General features: G+C 40.7%; 1 long non-coding RNA gene across 1 annotated transcript in view; it reads left to right on the top strand.

The window, feature by feature from the left end:
• Positions 1 to 16,310, top strand: part of LOC146855551 (uncharacterized) — a 227,193-nt gene extending 210,883 nt beyond the window's left edge. The window contains exon 5 of the long non-coding RNA XR_014981345.1: positions 16,171 to 16,310. This is a non-coding gene — a long non-coding RNA (uncharacterized LOC146855551). The remainder of the gene's footprint in view (positions 1 to 16,170) is intronic.
• Positions 16,311 to 17,197: the final 887 nt, after the last annotated feature.

Genomic DNA, 17,197 nt, shown 5'->3' with positions numbered 1-17,197 from the left:
AGCTGGTATGCCAGCGTCTTGAATAAGTACAATGTTGAAATCCCCCCATGGGTCTTCAGAACATTCTTCCATGGGAACTGGCAATCTAGACAGACAATCAGCAATAGCTGTTGTTGTATAACTTTATTCGATATAAAAAATATATCATAAAAGTAAGTACATTTACAAGCATCCTAAAATCCAATTATACAACAATGATTTAAAAAGGATGTAAAAAGTTTTTAAAAAAGTAATTGTATGCAGATGGTAAAACATTGAAACAGTTCAAGATAAGACAGGGACCAAAGCTCATGTTTCTTTAATAACCTGGCTCCTATGAGATTTTAACAATTTGCAGCGGATCATCCAGGCGCATCCCAAAAATGTGGCTACCCCGGATGCCACCACCATGGACGAGGCATCGGTTGAGAGGAAGCGGAGTGCCACCTTGCAATTCTCAAACCCCAGATTCCTACAAATGGGTCTGAGCCACTTCCTCCTGGCCGCCCTGTACAATGGGCATGCAAAGAGGAAATGGGGAATGGATTCACTAGGGGCAGGGCACCCCGGGCAGTCAGCAGTTGTTGGGGACTGACAATTCCACCCTGCAACCCAAGAATTAAGGGGGAGGGACCCAAACCTAAACTTCATATAGAGCAATCAGCAATAGCATTTTCTCTGCCCGGTACATTAACCAAACTATAGACAAATTCTTTCATTATCATGGAGATTCTAGCTAACCTAGCTGATGCTGTAACACTTCCCTCAGTGGTAAGGATTTTTATTAAGGGACGGTGATCAGTACGGATTACAACAGGTTTTCCCCAAACAAAAACACAGAAATGCTCCAGGGCCCAAGCGCAAGCCAAAGCCTCTCTTTCGGTAATAGGATATTTGCTTTCCGTGGGAGATAATGATCTGGATGCGATCAAAATTATTTTCTCCTGATTATTCACACATTTCTGTGATAAAACAGCTCCTAAACCCTTATCGCTTGCATCGGTTGTCAAAATACACTCCAGTTGGGGTCAAAACTGCTAAGAGCACCCACATTTTGCAAATCACTTTTCACCCGACCAAACTCTGTCTCACTCTCGCTAGTTCCATTCAAATTTTTCTTCAATAATGAACGTATGTTATAAACTTAACTGGGAACATTTTGAATGAATTTTGCGCAGTACTCAGCCATGCCTAAAAATTATCTCACCTCCTCCTTATTAGTTGGAGCAGGTGAACCGACAATTACATTCACTAAGGCAAGCTTGGGTTTAACACCTTCCTCAAAATAATATGTCCTAAATAGGATACACTCCTCTGTGCAAATTTGCACTTACTGATTTCAATAGTAAATCCAACATCTTGTAACACACTCAATACATCTTTCAGCTTGCTATCATGCTCTTCCTTGCACTTAGCAGATACTAAAATATCGTCCGGAAAAAATCTGACCCCACTCATTCTGCCGAACAACTTGTGCATTAGGCGCTGGAAGACGGCAGCCGCCAAAGCAAGGCCAAAAGGCATGCGTTTGAATTGGTAACAGCCATAAGGTGTTATGAAAGCGGTAAGCTTCCTTGATTTAAGCGACAAAACAACCTGATGGTATGCCGCTGAAAGATCAATGGTGGAAAACCAAGAGGCACCTTTGAGAGATGATACCATCTCATTGATCTTAGGCAACGGAAACCTATCGATGTCAATGTTGTTATTTAGGTGGCGCAAATCAATGCAGAAACGAATCTTGCCGTTCCCCTTGTGTGCCACCACCACCACCGGAGAAATCCATTCAGAACTTTCCACTTCTTCAATCACGATCTTCTCAATCAACCCATCTAACTCCTTGGCAACTTCATCCCTTATTAATATAGGAAAGGGCTTACTTTATGTACCTTGGGTACCGCATGCTTTTTAAGTACAATAGTGTGCTCAAAACCTTTAAGAGCACCTAAATCCTTATTGAAAACCTTTGGAAACATGCTCCTCATTCCATCTTGTAGTTTACTTGAATCATCCACAATGAGTACTTTTTCCTCACTATTCGGGTCTAAAATATTGTGCAAATTCTTTTGGTCCATCCAACCTAGGACGGAGGAACGGAACTAAGCTACATAGAGTTTCCCTCATGCTGACCTTCCTTTGAACAAAAACGTCAACCATCTGAAACCCAACATATTAATCTTTTCACCAGTAGAACTTAGTTGATTGACATCAGTGGGAATTAATTGCTGGCCTATTTTCTTAACAAATTTCTCCTTCCAAATTCATTTGTTTATTATAGTATAGGGTGACCCTGAGTCAGCAAAATATTTGATAGGTACACCTCCTATGGATATGTCACTCACAGGTTTCTCCTAAACGGAACTATCTGTGATGTTAATCATAAAATTACCCTGTAAATTCTTCACATATTCCCATTCAGGATTCTCATTCTCAATCTCAACCTCAGTAGGAGTGTCATCCTTGCACACGTATTTTACATTGCCTTTCCTCCTTCTACACATTTTACTAAAATGACCAATAAGACCACAAATGCTACATTTCTTTCTCGTATCCAGGCAATTCCTGCTGAACGCCAAATAATCTTTGCTGCCACAGCGATAACAATGTCTGTCCTCCGGTTCTTTTTCTCTCCAAGAACTCCTTTGTGTTTGGTTAGGATTTCTGCTAACATTTTGGTGCCAATTACGATCCTGTACAAAATTTCCCCGTCCGACTCGTATCCGGTCTTTTTACCGTACGAATCGTACAAGTGCCGTACAAACTGCCAAGTACGATTCGCATGGGAAAAAGTCCATACGAATGTCAGTGGGAATAATTCCCCACACGTCCTCGGGTCGGAAAATGTGTCCGACACGTCCCCGGACGATTCACCGTACAAATGTGAAAAGTGAAGTCCGACCGCGCAAGTACGATCCATCCCGTGCGTCCGATGTCACAACCGTATGGAAATAACACCGTCCGCACCGAACTCCCATAGCAACCATGGAGACATGTGCCCACATACACGCCGAACACCCCCCAGCCCCCGTGAGTACGCGCCGACCCCCCACAGCCCCTGTATGTACGCGCCGACCCCCCGTGTATGTACGGTGCGTACCCCCCGTGTATGTATGGAGCGTACCCCCCGTGTATGTATGGAGCGTACCCCCGTGTATGTATGGAGCGTACCCCCGTGTATGTATGGAGCGTACCCCCCCATGTATGTATGGAGCGTACCCCCCGTGTATGTATGGAGCGTACCCCCCGTGTATGTACGGTGCGTACCCCCAGCGCGTAGCGCTGGGGGTACGCACCGTACATACACGGGGGTACGACTCATACGTACACGGGGGGTACGCACCGTACATACACGGGGGTACGCACCGTACATACACGGGGGTACGCACCGTACATACACGGGGGGGTACGCTCCATACATACACGGGGGGTACGCTTCATACATACACGGGGGGTCGGCGCATACTCACGGGGGCTGGGGGGGGGTGTTCGGCACGTACGGGGCTCCCAATTCCACTCGCATCGCGGCGTACTTCGCTTTTCCGGCACTTTTTGGGTGCCGTAAAAATATTGCCGTCCGGACCGCTGTCGGTTCGAATCGTACTTCCTGGTTCGTGAAACGCTGCCTGAGAGCGTCCCGACGTCACGTCGGCTCTTTCCCCGGATCACATTTGTATATATCTTTTCGTCGGTCGGTGTTTTGTACGACTCGTACGGAAATGGTGTTTCCATGCGAATCGTACTTGCATGTTTGTAATGTTTTACAACCGGGTACGAGTCGGACGGAAAAAAGCCTCCGTCCGACGGTTCGTACCCGGTTTTTACAGGATCGTAATTGGCACCTTAGTTGTGGTTGTCCACGGGTCATGTTTTGGACCTTGAAGACCCCTCCATTATCCTTATCAGACTCCTTAAGTTGTGTAGCACATCTTCCAGACATTTCAGCCTTCCTTACGATGGCTAGTACATCCTCTAAAGGTGCACCACCATTAATCCATAAGCGATCTTGGATTGCGGAGTTACTACAGTGCATGACTAGCTGATCACGTAAAAGGTCATCATGTAAATTACCAAACTTGCAGTCAATAGCAAGTTTTTTTTAGCTTATCCAGTATTCATCCACCAACTCACCCTTGTTCTGTTTCCTCTGGGAAAACTTATAGCGAACAACACCAATACAAACCTTAGTTGCAAAGTACTTATCTAGGTCTTTTAAAGCCACCTCAAAAACATTAATTTCCCCAAAAACAAACCATTTTGGGCTTACAAGTATAGGTTTTCAACCCTACAGGTCCTAAGGAATGTAGCAAAATTCTCTTCATTTGATCGGCTTTCATTTTGCCTGCCTCATCAACAGCTTTAATGTAGTTAACAAAATAATCTTTCCCCTCCAGCCACTCCATTGCTGGACGTGGTCCTGTTGACCAAAAGGAATGGGGAGGACTAATTGTAAAATTTTGTTGAGCCATGACTTCCTTTTCTTGGTGACCACCTTCTTCCATACAAGAATGAATATAAAGTATATATAGTAATCCTTATAAACAAAGTTCTTCTATTGTGTGGTTATTGCAATAACAGAAATAGGTCAAAGCATTGCCAAAAACGAGAAAAAAACAAATGTGTAAGTCAGCTAAAAGATGCCTAAATTAAAGCATTAAAATGTGCAGAATGAAGTAATCCGCCTTGGCCAACATCCTCACCTGTTCTGCTTTGTTTATTTTCTGTTTAAAGAAAAGAGCTCCAAACGATGCTGCTCAGTAAAACACAACGCCGTGTATGCATTTGAGTTGCCACGACAACCATTGAAAACAATATCGCTGTCACGTAGATCACGTAGCATAACCCCGCGCAATGACGTCCCACGCGAGATGTGCACCACCGTTATGCGCGTCAAAGCAACTCCGTCACAGTCAAATGAACACGCATCTAGCAGGGTCTCCGAATACTGCCGCCGCTCGAAAAATGCGACCGAATTACTGTTACACTCAAAGAGATCCCGCTAACCAGTAAGTCCCAAAGGTTTACTCACAATTTAGTTGTCTTCATTAATCCAAAGTTGAAGATAGGTGGTATCTTAGTTCCTTATATAGCCACTATTCCTGAAATTAGATGTCTCCCAGTTAATTACTTCCTTTCATTAAGGTTTTCTTCTTTTAAAAACAACAAACAAGAGAAATAGTCTTTCTCTGCTTCGCTCGCGTTGGTAACCTAGTCATCGCCAGTTGTTATGAAGGAAGACAACGGTTACTTCTTGAATGAGTTTATTTGAAGTAGAACAGGTGAGAGCCAGGCAGCACGGTTTCCAGTCCAAGGTACAGGCAGCAACTGACTCTTGGACTGGAACACCGTGGAAGAATGCAACCGGCATTCCATGCCTCGCTCCCAACAGGCAACACATAGAAGCAATACACAACACCTTTCAACTAGCCATACAAGCACAGCTCTCACATTCGCACACACAAACGCACTAACAATCTACTACACTGCAAAACTAAACCACTGCATGCAAGATTTGTTTAAAATTCACATCTTGTGTGTGTGTTTGTGTGTGAGCTTAAAGGTTGACTAATGTGTGTGTAATTGCATGGAACTCATGTCCCCTGCCTACATACAAAGTTTTATACCCACCATTTCAGAGATGTTTTAAAAAGTATCTGAAAGTATTCACAGAAGCACCAAAATTGTGTTACTGTGTGTTTAGAGAGCTAATCTGAATGTTTAATACAAATTAACCTCTTTAGGCATACACTCTGAATAAAATGTTCCAAAACACACAAGACCGCCAGAAACGTGGGTGGTGTTGCATGTTGAATATCTCCCCATGTAAATACTAATGAAAAGGCATCCATATCCGCCACATTATTATTAAAATACTATCACAGATAAAGCAATGTATGTTTGTGTGTTATTCGTATCTTTCTTTCGGTAATTCTCTCTCTCACTGTCTCTTCTCCTCACACACCACGAACCAGAAGATGGGGACTTCACCTACAGGTACACCTGTACTCCACAGTACAAAAACCAGGAAAAAACAAACCGACTGACTACATGTCAGGACATCCACTGCTGACAAAAAGGCATAGCTGGTCCACGGCAGAAGAGTACATCAACTTCGTCATAGACCAGTTGACAGCACAATCCATTCCCCTTCAAGACATAAGAGAAAGCACACATATTGACTCATCCCTAAAAGGTGTAGATAAGAACAGAAAACAACGTATGATAACACCTAAAACGCCCAAGAACAAACTTGTTCCAACATGTGAAAGATGAACTCTGAACTCAATAACTGAATGTGACCTGAATGCGCCCTCATACTCAAAAGCAAGCGGATGGCAATTCCAGTAGTGGCAAGCAAATAAAATGTCGACCTGGCACATAAAGATCATCTGGAATTAATGCCAAAAAACAAGTGCTGCAAGAGCATGCGTGGTTCCTAAACCTTAATTAGGTAGTGGAAGAGATGCTATTTTAGTAAGTTGCTTAAAACCTGGCTCTTTTACCCCAAGCCAAAGTAATTCTTCTCCCAGCTTAGGCGAAGGATTGCTTTTTAGCACCAATATGCCTCGGCACACGTTGCGCCCTAGAAATGTTTAACTTACTTACTTAATACTGGCAAGTAGTCAGCAGGAGTTTGTGCCCACCCCTACTGAAGATATTCCAGAAGGAGCATGACAAAACAATAATTTCGATTTCATTGGCCCACAGCAGTCTGGCATGTACATTCTTTTAGTAGACACATACTCCCAACTTCCACTAGCCTAATAACTGTCTTTAGCTACTGCAAAAAAGTCATACTATTCTTAGATGAATGTTTGACATGTGGTGAGGCCCTGAAGTGATCAAAATAGACAATGTCCCACCATTCAACAGCCACGCATTTCCCCAATATGCGATACATCTGAACTTCAGCCTTGAAGAGTCACACCACTATGACCACCATCAAACTGAATGGTTGAGCACTTCATGTTGACCGTAAAAAAAGCTCTTTAAAAAGCTGAACTGAATCATGCTTACATTCAACTGACACCGACACGATTTTTCCAGCATACTAAAACACCCCACACAGCACCAGAGCACGGCAGGGAAAGACCAGGAAAGCACCAGCTTTCCAGTGTGAGGTCCAGCAAGTGTTATAACAGCTCTATGTAACAGCAGTGCATCAGTGTAATGTTGTGTATACTTAGCGTGTGCCATTGGAATGGATTTACAATGTGTGATTCCAATGCTCTTGGCATTTTGTTGGAGGAAATTTTGCCGTGGGCAGAGGAACTGTGTAAACCTGTTTCCTGTGTATGGGGTTTCTTCATTAAAATGATCTAAGTTATCCTGCCTATGTGTGTACTGATTGTGTGCAACTAGGAGGAACACACACACCACAATCAGTTCTAATCCAATATTCACACTAATGGTGTTCAACGGAAGACATAAAAAGCAGGTTGGATGTGCTTCTTTAGTACCTTGGTATTTATATGGTTATCTAATGTGTGGTACAAATCTCTACCTAATTTCAGAGATATACCAAATGGAGAACAGCACCCTGATGACCTCAAGCTGGTGAAACTCCATTTTAGTGAATGTTTAAAATGAGGAAAACTCATTCAGATGTAATACCTTGAGGACAGTTCACAAAGGCATCATAAAAAGGGAATGAGAAAATGGCACAAGGAAACAGGTTAGAAGTTAAAAGGGACAGTGTAAAGATTGGGAAGGAAGTTAGCAGCACTATGATACAGGAAAGAGTTGATGTGTTACTTAAAGATAACAGTAAATGTTCTAGGGTGCAGGCACAGATAGGGGTAACGAGCCTTAGGTAGACGTAATAGGGCATAGAAGGGGTTCTATACATGTTTGATATAAGCGGGAGTGAAGGGGTGTGATAGGATATGGGCATGGGCAGTGCATAACCAGTGCTATTGTACAGGTGGGAAAGAGGCAGTAGTGTACAGGCAGAGACAATCTGTGGCATACGTAGGGTTAGAGGTATTAGGGTACAGACAGGAGTAGATGACTGAGGGGAAAACATTTGCAGGAGAAGATGACAGTAGTCAACTTGGTCATAGGAAGAAAGAGGAATAGAAATGAAAAGAGTTTGGTGGGGCTCTTAATAATAAAAAAGAGGATAGGAAGTGGGAAAAAAGGCCCCTCACTCTTCACATTAAAGAGAAACTGAGACTTTCTGATCCTGGATAGAAATAACATATTCCAGTGATTGTTTTCAAGATTAAGGGTAATCATTGGATGGTTCAACATTCTTGGTATGTCATAGATTTTAAAGAAAATTGAGAAATAGGGATTGTAGAAAACTGGTATGCATCTTCTTTCCTTTAATGCCTAAGAAGACTTGGAGAAATATGCAAACCACACATTTCTGTGTTTTCTAACCTTGTAAGACTCTGGGTAATCAGTATATGGACCTTCACGCACCATTGTCGATTCAAGATATCAATAATTACATTTCCAGCATTATGATTGCTTGTTTGACAAATGAAACACTTACATATTGGTATTGCAAAAAGAGAAAGTTGGATTTGAACCAATCGAAAGTTCCAGTTGCACCTCAAACAATATATAGATCGTCTGAGTACACCTCAAAGCAAGGGAGCTAAACATGCATGATCAAATTCACAGTTAAGCACAAACACTGTCTGCCCGTGGAGTGTGTAAGCTCAGGGGGCAGGGTTCCAATACATTTTTGACTTGCACTGCTTCATGTGCCCTTTCCAGCGGTGCCTTTAACTAGTGGATTCTTGTTTAGGGACTTCCAGTAGAAGGCGATCCTCAAGCAGACTAACAGTCTTTCAGCCCCATCCTGGGGGAGTGATTGGAGGCTTTACCCTCAAAGTGCCCTCTTGTGGGTACAGAAAGCCCACTGGATGCCAACAGATGGATTTGCTTTTTAAAAATGGGTGGTAGTGGCCAGCCTGGCATTAGGCCAAAAGACCACAACAGTCTTTCTGCAGATTTCTGAACTTTCCCTCACAGAAATGCTAGGAAGAGATATGATTTTAGCCAAGGTTTGAGGTTTGCACGTCATCCTGGCTAGGATAGAACACACAATGGAAACCATGCTAATCACACCACCCAGGGCTCCCCCCTTATGTGTCTAGTTTTCTATGACGGCCAAACCCGGACACAAATGCTGTAGCTACCTACATCTCCAAAATGGGTCATTCTTTCAAGGTAAAAAATGGATGTCTCATTTAAATAAAAAAGTTTTTATTGTCCTCACTTTTCATCAGAGAGGCCAGTAAACTCTATGGCTATATCGAAAGTCACACACCTCCTGCGAGAGAGTCGAAAGAGCCCCAGGGCCGTGTGCTCCCCACAAGGTTGGAATCCAACTCCTCATATGCACAGTTTGAAAAATAGGAGCTTTATACGTGACCACTGAGCCAACTCCCTTTAAACTTTTGTTGAGTTGATATTTAATCATTGGTCAGCTGCATTACAAACAGAAAGGTGGTTAGGGTCTCCTACTAGAAGAGCGGGATTTATGCCAATCTTCCCAAATGTCCCAAAAATGTGTGTTTTTGGAGGGGTGACCACTACGATCTAAGCTATGTACCCTTTGAGCTGATATTAGCCATTCCCACACCAAAGGGAGCTGGGGGAAACCACTTTAAAATATCTCTCTTTGTGCAAGCAAGATTAATACAAAGATGAGAGATTTTTGTGTCTTGAATAGACTCAAGGGATTCTCCTCCCCATTGACAACCCAAAAAATTACTAGTACCAGGCTCACCTTGATCTATTGACCCATTATGTACGAGAGCACCTTACCCACTTCTTGCCAGAAGATCTCGATCAAGGGATACTGCAGAACATATTATTTCCATTTAATGTCTCCATGTTGAATTTTGGGGCCATTCCTGTTACAGGTGATTGGCCCAGCCACACAAGTGAAGTACTATTTTTATCCGTAGAATTATCGGAAAGCTGGGTTGTTGGAATTTTGTGGATAACCACAGATTCTGGAACTTTCCCTCACAAAAACATAAAGAAAATGCTTGGTTTTATCCAAAGTTTGCAGTTTGCAGGGCATTCTGGGTAGGAAAATATAGCGGGATTCACATAAGTCACTCCACACTGGACTCCCTTGGATGTCTAGATTTCAGAAATGTCTGGGTTTAGTAGGCTTCCCTGGGTAGTGGCTGAGCCTGCACCTAAATACTGCTGCTACCCATATCACCAAAATGGGTACATATTCAAGGGGAAAATGTGATGCTTCTATGTTGCGTTTTTGGGCCTTTTTCTGTCCATGCTGATAGACCCACCCACACAAGTGGGAGAAGTGCAGGAAATAATAATTGAACATTTGTTATTATCTATTGAATTTCCCTCAACTTTTGCCTTCCAAATATAATCCAGATTGATTGCAAGAAGTAATTCTTTGCAAAATTTGCAAAAGTCTCAATCAAATAGGTAACCCCAAATTCAATGTTGTAGAAATGACTCACTATCTAGGGTATATTTCAAAAATATACAGGTTTCTTTCTTACCCATTTCTCATTCATAAGATTTTACCATATGAATTGATGCAAGATCAGTACACAATGAAATATCAGAATAGGCTGCAGTTTAGTTGTTGGTTCTGGGTATTATGTGTTTTTGAACAACCAATAAACACTATTTATTCCTGCAATCAGAACGGTCCTACTTATGTAACAGCATATTATTTTAAAAAATCTGCCAGCCAGGCAAACATTTTCGGAAGAAAATGTTGTTACCTATTCTTATTCGTTCCTACACATTTTCATTATGTTTTTTAATTCGACAATTAGTTTCTTTGGGAAAACCATGAGCAATCTACACAACTGACTCTTTGCAGAACTCAGAATTTTGCCTACTTTTCAGAAATGTATAGCTTTCAGGGTTCCACAGGAGTTTACAAAACAAATGCCAACGTGCACACAGTTTGAAAAGAGGAATCAAAAATTGCAACTTTATAGGGTTGTGCTCAGAACGCCAAGACGTCTGTCCAATGGCGACTCACGGTCAACAGCCAAACTATAGTGCAAAAAGGAGGAAATCCTTTTGCAGGCGTGAGCACTTTTCAATGGGCTATCAAAGAGCCATTTTCTATTATTAATCAAGTTTCATGTGAATTCTATTGTTTTTTGTAAATTGATTTTTTCCATGAAAATGTTTTGCAGTAACTTTATTGATTCTACCAGAATGTCACATGACTTTGTATTATTTGTACTTCTCTACGGGTAACAGACTGTTTCTATGTTTTTCAACCTATGGTCTAAATCTGTCTTCACTCTTCATTACTTAAACCAACCCCTGTCCGACGTAAGCATGCCAGCCACGGTTTCCGACGTGGTTCCGCCGGACACGATTGCAGTTCTTCACCGGGTATGCTCACGGGTCTTTACACGATGAACCTCCATTACAGCACAATTATTTTTTCACTTGGTTGTCAGTTTGACAATTTAATCGTTTCACTGTGTTTGTTTTTTATTTATGCTTACACGAGCACCGCTTTGATTTCTAAATATTAGTCACGTTTCTAAATATTAGTCACGTTTTTTAACGCAACGAGTTGATTTAATCCACGGTGTAAAAGTGGTAAAGGCTTTCTATGTTTCTGGCTCAGGCTAGTGAGCTTTTTCGGTAAAACTTGGCATATCCATGGATTTTCGGCTTTCTGTCTTTTTGATAATTGAATATGGTCACTTACTGATGGTCATATTGTTCGACTGGTCGTCCTGACATTTCTAAAAAGTGAGCATGAGTTGATAACTGAGCATGACTTGTACTATTTTACCTTGGTTACGTTTACAGTTATAGGCATTAATCTTTTGAAGTTGATTTGTAAATACGATTTGATGATGAGGACTAGTAATTGAATTGCCTTTTTGTGTTCTTTTTAGTTTTTCCGGCCTTAAGAATACCCCTGATGAAGGGTTCCAATGGGACCCGAAATGCATTGGGTACATTGTTGAATTGCTGAGATTATGACAAGTTGGATAACTTCTCAGCTTTGATAAGCATTTTGTTTCATTTGAAAATATTGAACGCAAGCAACATTTGACAATAAAATGAACTGATGAAGACAACGATTAATGATTTATATTTCTTCACATGAAACTTGATTAATAATAGAAAATGGCTCTTTGATAGCCCATTGAAAAGTGCTCACGCCTGCAAAAGGATTTCCTCCTTTTTGCACTATAGTTTGGCTGTTGACCGTGAGTCGCCATTGGACAGACGTCTTGGCGTTTTGAGCACAACCCTATAAAGTTGCAATTTTTGATTCCTCTTTTCAAACTGTGTGCACGTTGGCATTTGTTTTGTATTTCACATTTTCGTCCAGAGTTTCCAACGTAGCACCACAGCAAACATGTCTTTTGAAGAAATAGCCTCTTTTACTGCTAACAAAGCAGACACATTAGCATTTACCACAGAAGCAGCAACGGAAATATATGATTTAGTACAAGAGACGAGACTTTTCAGTCCTCAAATATCAACTGCATCACAACTATTGAGACAACTCGAATATGTCAGTCGTAAAGAAATTAATCAGAGATTACATGCAACCACTCTAATTCATTACCATAAAGCTAAAAGGATCCCCAGGGGCTTACGGATTGCCCTTAAACCAATGCTCTGCAAAACCAACAAACAATTTATGGAAAGGTGGTACCAAATTCCTAATAAGTGTTCATTAGATCTTATTCTTTTAATTGTGGAAGAACTTTCTAATATTCTCAAATCTTTGGAAACAGAAATAGCAACAATTAAAGAAGAATTATCTAAAAAAGAGCCTGACAAATGGGATGAACTCCTACAAGATCTTAATAGTAAACTCGATAAATACGCAAAAGAAGTACATGAACGTAAGATCAAGAAGTTCCGCAGAGACACTATTGATTATAAGCTAGACGAGGTATATACCTGGGCAGAAGTTTACAATCAACGCAAATGGCAAAGACCCACGAATGTGAACTCTTCTCAAGAGAGTGTGGTTTCTGATTCTGAAGTTGCTCACAATCGTCCTCCAGTGAGTCATGCTACAAAAGTGGTAGATAATGTTGGGAATGTTGCAGCAAGCACTGAAGCTCGTAAATCTTTTTTGGCCACCAGCCCTGCCTCAAATCACCAACCCGAATCATCTACACAAAAACAAGGCGAAGTAAGAGGAAAAGAGCCACTTTCAGAAACGGACAAGAGATCTCTGCGCAGCAAAATACGAGCGACTTAGTTGTAAATATCTCAAAAAATAAACTTTCTAAAGCTCAAGTTGCAGTTTTGAATAAGGGAACTTCTTATGTACCTACTTACCACAGTTACATCGCCGAAACAGAAATTGCTTTTTTCAAGTTTGTCAGGATTCTACGATTAAAATACTTTTTTAGCACCATTGAATCTTCCACCATGCCACCTGATTCATCTACATCTCCTGAAATATTGGGTACATTCAAGGAGTTTAAACCAAAGAGCACGTTTTGTTCCCCAATTTCGCACAAATCGATTGACTCTTTTGAAAGGTTGGTAAAAGCTGAGATTGCAAGTATCAATTTTCACAAACGCACCAAAGAGAATTTTTCAGCTAAAGAATGGAGCACCCTGAAACAACTAGCTAACAACTCTTCCATGACCTTTACAAAAGCTGACAAAGGTGGCGCACTAGTAGTGCTTGACACCGAGTTTTATGATGAGAGTGTAATGCACGATATTACAGATGCTGACACTTACACCAAATTGAACCAAGATCCTACACATAGTTACCAAAGGCTTTTGAATCAGATCCTTACACGAGCCGAAGAGATGGGCTGGATGAACCAAAAAACGAAGATGTTTTTGTATACCACTAATCCAAGAAGTCCTAAACTGTATATGCTGCCAAAGATACACAAAAATTTGGAAACACCCCCTTTCCGTCCAATTGTGTCAGCATGCGGATCTCTATCTGAACCCGTAGGGAAATATCTCGATTTTTTTCCTGCAGCCAATCGTACAAAAACAACAGTCTTATTTAAAAGATACCATAGCTCTTCTTAATCTCTTGAAAGATCTTGACATGAAGGATATAGAACACTGGTTGCTGTGTACCATAGACGTTACTTCTTTGTACACCTCTATTCCACATGCAGACGGCATTGAAGCAACTGAATGGGCTTTATTAAACCATAACCACATCAATGCAGAAAAGGTGTTTCTTATTGAATTGCTTCAATTCGCACTCTACCACAGTTATTTTGAATGGAAGGGTGTGTTTTACGCCCAAAACAATGGTACATCAATGGGCTTTGCTGGAGCTCCTTCGTATGCCAATATTTTTATGGCTAAACTTGAACATGAACACATCTTAAATAATCAGGCATGGTCTCAAAATCTAGTTCTATATAGGCGCTACATTGATGACATTTTCATAATTTGGAAGGGTGATCGTAGTGTCCTTGAAGCCAACATCTTTCATCTCAATCATATTCACAATCGAATCAAGTTCACCCATCAAATTGACAAGTACAGCATCAACTTCTTGGATGTACTTATTCAGATTGATCAAGGATCCATCAAAACCAGAGTGCATATCAAACCCACAGACAGAAATAATTCTCTTCACTATGAAAGCTTTCATCAACCCACACTTAAAAAACATCTACCTTTCTCGCAGTTCATTCGATTAAAAAGAATTACTTCTGATCCACAAGACACAATTTCAATCACTAATCAATTTTCTGATCGATTTCTCAAAAGAGGTTACCCATCACAGCTCTTGGAGGATGCCAAACGAAAACTTGACAGCACAGACCGTAACAGTTTATTACAACATAAATGCAAAAAACAAGCAAATCCTCTGGTATGTGTATTAAAACATTCTACTCAAGCTACCAACATCAAATCCATCATCATGAAGCACTGGAACATTATTCGTACTGAACCTGATTTACTTGCTTTATTCCCTCAGAAACCGATCTTTGCCATGCAAAGATCTAAAAATTTGAAAGAATTACTAACTCAAGATACAGACACACCTGTTAAGATTTTCAAAGGCATGCAAAGATGCCAGAACTGTGTTCACTGCAACAATGTAATCATTGGTGATTGTTTTATTCATCAACTAAAGGTCACAAGATTAAATTACGTCATTCAAGTACCTGCGATACATCTAACGTCATCTATGCACTAAAATGCCTTTGTGGCAAAATCTATGTTGGCAGGACTGAACGTAAAGTAAAGTTACGAATAGGTGAGCATAAAAGCAACATCCGCATGAAAAATGAAAAGTCCACAGTTGCAATTCATTGGATGGAAGCTCAGCATAATATTTATCAGCTCCGGTTCACTATACTGGAGGCACAAAGGTCACGGTCTGATGCTGATCCTCAAAAATCACTCGCACGTGCAGAATTTTATTGGACTAAAAAATTGCAGTCGCTTCAACCCCTGGGGCTCAATGACCGTATCGAATTCAATTGTTTTTTGTAAATTGATTTTTTCCCTGAAAATGTTTTGCAGTAACTTTATTGATTCTACCAGAATGTCACATGACTTTGTATTATTTGTACTTCTCTACGGGTAACAGACTGTTTCTATGTTTTTCAACCTATGGTCTAAATCTGTCTTCACTCTTCATTACTTAAACCACCCCCTGTCTGACATAAGCACGCCAGCCACGGTTTCCGACGTGGTTCCGCCGGACACGATTGCAGTTCTTCACCGGGTATGTTCACGGGTCTTTACATGATGAACCTCCATTACAGCACAATTATTTTTTCACTTGGTTGTCAGTTTGACAATTTAATCGTTTCACTGTGTTTGTTTTTTATTTATGCTTACACGAGCACCGCTTTGATTTCTAAATATTAGTCACGTTTCTAAATATTAGTCACGTTTTTTAACGCAACGAGTTGATTGAATCCACGGTGTAAAAGTGGTAAAGGCTTTCTATGTTTCTGGCTCAGGCTAGTGAGCTTTTTCGGTAAAACTTGGCATATCCATGGATTTTCGGCTTTCTGTCTTTTTGATAATTGAATATGGTCACTTACTGATGGTCATATTGTTCGACTGGTCGTCCTGACATTTCTAAAAAGTGAGCATGAGTTGATAACTGAGCATGATTTGTACTATTTTACCTTGGTTACGTTTACAGTTATAGGCATTAATCTTTTGAAGTTGATTTGTAAATACGATTTGATGATGAGGACTAGTAATTGAATTGCCTTTTTGTGTTCTTTTTAGTTTTTCCGGCCTTAAGGAATACCCCTGATGAAGAGTTCCAATGGGACCCGAAATGCATTGGGTACATTGTTGAATTGCTGAGATTATGACAAGTTGGATAACTTCTCAGCTTTGATAAGCATTTTGTTTCATTTGAAAATATTGAACGCAAGCAACATTTGACAATAAAATGAACTGATGAAGACAACGATTAATGATTTATATTTCTTCACTTGATTAACAATAGAAAATGGCTCTTTGATAGCCCATTGAAAAGTGCTCACGCCTGCAAAAGGATTTCCTCCTTTTTCCACAGGAGTTTCACACCCGTTTTCCCCACAAACTGCAAGCAGGTAGAAACCACAACAAATATTTAAAACAAAACCCTACCACTTGAAAAATATAAAAACTGTGGTAAAAATGAATTTTAATACAACTCTGCTTGCCTTAAAAGCTGGGAAGATACTGATCTTAGCTCATCCGTAATAGGGCTAATTGTGTTGTTATATGGCCTTTAAAATTCTTGTGACAAGCAACCATTTACCAATGTCTATGGTGGTAAAATAGCATTGCTCTGGCTCTTCCATTATTCAAGACAACAGGCAACCCAAAACTGTGGTAGAAACTGAGCCTTACCTTAATGCTCCCAGTACACACTTCATATGATAAGGCCCTTGGGCACCAAGAGGAGTAAAAACATCAAGAGTGTCTAAATGAAGACTACAGAAGAAAAAAACATAGATGCTGGGTCCCTGGTGTATTGATTCTTTAATCCTTAAACTTTTATTTTAAAATTGGAGAAAAATTGACGCTGACAATATGGTCCTTATTTTTCGCCCTTATTACATGCTTACTGTCAGGTAGGCAGATAATGGCAGATGATTTGTGGTAACTGTAAGTGCATGAATAATAGTGCATAATTAGTAACCCACCTGCTGAAGCAATCCGACAGGGCACTATTGTCATGCATCAATGCTACCACAGGGAAGATGAGGACCATATTATCCCACATGTGTCAAAATTCAATAAAATTCAAATGAACTCTATT

The sequence above is a fragment of the Triturus cristatus genome, chromosome 4_1 (genome assembly GCF_964204655.1).
Source record: "Triturus cristatus chromosome 4_1, aTriCri1.1, whole genome shotgun sequence".
Lineage (NCBI taxonomy): Eukaryota > Metazoa > Chordata > Amphibia > Caudata > Salamandridae > Triturus > Triturus cristatus.
This window is presented reverse-complemented; position numbering and strand designations above follow the sequence as displayed.